Source organism: Suncus etruscus, chromosome 19, assembly GCF_024139225.1.
Source record: "Suncus etruscus isolate mSunEtr1 chromosome 19, mSunEtr1.pri.cur, whole genome shotgun sequence".
Classification (NCBI taxonomy): Eukaryota; Metazoa; Chordata; class Mammalia; order Eulipotyphla; family Soricidae; genus Suncus; species Suncus etruscus.
The window spans coordinates 25,134,244-25,136,578 of NC_064866.1; the positions used below are offsets into that span (position 1 = coordinate 25,134,244).

The 2,335-nt window shown below is 35.5% G+C and overlaps 1 pseudogene; it reads left to right on the top strand.

Moving 5' to 3' along the window:
- The first annotated feature begins 251 nt into the window (after window positions 1–251).
- On the top strand, window positions 252–385 carry LOC125997835 (uncharacterized; annotated as a pseudogene).
- Window positions 386–2,335: the final 1,950 nt, after the last annotated feature.

The window sequence follows — 2,335 nt, forward strand, 5'->3', positions numbered from 1 at the left end:
AAAGAATCATACGAATATGTTTAGAATCTTGCCCTCAAAAGATATTTAATATCACTATGTACCTAAAATACTACTATGAATGATTTGTAATTCACTTTGGTCAAAATAAAATTTATTAATAAAAATAAAATGAAGATATCTATAACCAAGAAATAGTATTTTTCACTTACTCCTCTCTTCTCACAGTTCTTATAATTACTATTTATTACATATTTTTATAGCCTTTCAAAAATGTTGGTCCACTTACTGGCATTGGTCAAAAGAAACACCTGAAGCTTTGCCTATGACATTGGTGAGATTTGAAGTTCAGAGCTAATGGTGCCCCAGTTTAGCACACACACTCTGGTACTGTGTTGTGAGGAGGGGAAACCCAGGCCCCACACTGCCAAAGTCTGGTTAGGAGCACTGCAGACCCTCTAGTTTCTCCCTTTCTCTACTGCAGGATGCACCCAGAGGCCTATGCTCCTGCTGGCACATTAAAAAAAAAGGGAGAGTGATGAGTGTCTGCTTCTCTCATTTTCAATAGCTGCTAATGCTGAAAAAGGCAATCAACCTTATACAAAGAGATTAAAAGCAGATATAATTCATTTTTACCCAATATTTAATTGTACTTTTTGATTAATGAACATGTGACAGACATGAATACCCAGTGACCCATAAGTCAGATCCCAGTTTTGGAGCCTATATCTATTCTGTTCACAGAGGAAAAATATGCCTATTGTTTCCAAAGTAGGAGCTAGTTTAAAAATATACTTGAGAGAATTGGGGTCGGAGAGGTGGCACAAGCAGTAGGGCATTTGCCTTGCACATCTGCAAGGACGTGACCTAGGGTGGACCGCGGATTCCATCCCCTGGCAACCTATATGGTCCCCCAAACCAGGAGTGACCTGAGTAACCCCTGAGTTTCATTGGTGTGGCCAAAAGAAAACAAAATATTTAGTTGAGAGAATAATTTGTTGTTGATATACAGAAACTGAAGTTCCAAATAAAGGCATAAAAAGTAATCTACCAGGCAGATATAGATATCTAACTATGGCTATTTTGCAGCTTCCAAGAGAAGTTTCTATGTAAGCTCCCTTGCTTATTAAAACTGCAACCTGCAGACCTGATGTGATACGTTTATTCTTGGGTCTCTCCTTGCTTTCCTTCTTTTCAATTTCACCAAGGGAAACCTCTGCAACTAATTGTTGCATATGCAAAAAAATATGAGGATTAGGATTTTAGGATTTTAATAACACTAGAGATCTCTAAAGATAAATACAGTGTTCTTCCAGCACTTTAAGTACATAATATCTATAATGGTTGATATTTTTAATCTCAGAATAGAATAAATCCATATAAAATAGTAACTTTAAACATTATAGTATTTATGTTCATAATAGTAATATAGAATTGGAAATATAAATTGAACTTAAGAAAACCAGAAGCTGAGCACAGTGCATAAGGTGTTAATGTGCCCACATTCGGTATTTACTCCTTCCTCTGTGTCCCCCCAAATGAACTGATCTCCTCCATTATCATTCAAATACTAAGAGAAGATGAGATCAAGTAACCTAAAGCTAATTTCCACTTCCAAATGTGGGGTTCCAGATTCAATCTGACTACCAAAAGCACAACATTATAATAAAAGGACTGTAACATATCTAATTTCTATTCTAATTAATGAAAATGTTACAGGTGCCCATAATTATAGGACGCCTCAGGAGACGAGGGCATGGAATGACAGAGAATTGCATGCTGATAATCTATAAGGAGTGCTATGAAAACAAAGCTGTAGCTGCCACACAGATCAAATTTCTTGAAAGCTTTGGCAAGCCATATCTTTAGAAACAGCTATAAAAAGGTCATATAAAACACGGTTATTAGACTCAGAACAAAATACTGCTTTGAAATACTGTGTCTCAAAGGAGTTTCTAGAAAAACATGGCATTATTTAATAGATAATATAATAGAGTGGTATAAAATAAATTAAATGAAAATGTTCTTTGAAAAAGTAGTCAAATAGAAAAATATGTGGGCCTTTACGATAAGCAAGAAATATATCAAAATATATTAACGTTTTATAAGTTTAGCCATTTCCCCATATATTTACTCACTTTACCATAAAGAACTTTATATGTTCAAGTCATGTAGAACTTAAAATAGCACCATTAAAAACATAAAAACCTTGGCTTACCACAAAGATTCGTGAGTTCAGTTAGAGAAATAACTACACTGACAACTATCATGGCAATGGTAATGAGTGACAGAAATAGAATGCCTGTCTCAAATATAGGCAAGGGGTGAAGCAGGAGGGAGGAGATGGAAGACATTGGTGGTGGGAATGTTGCACTAG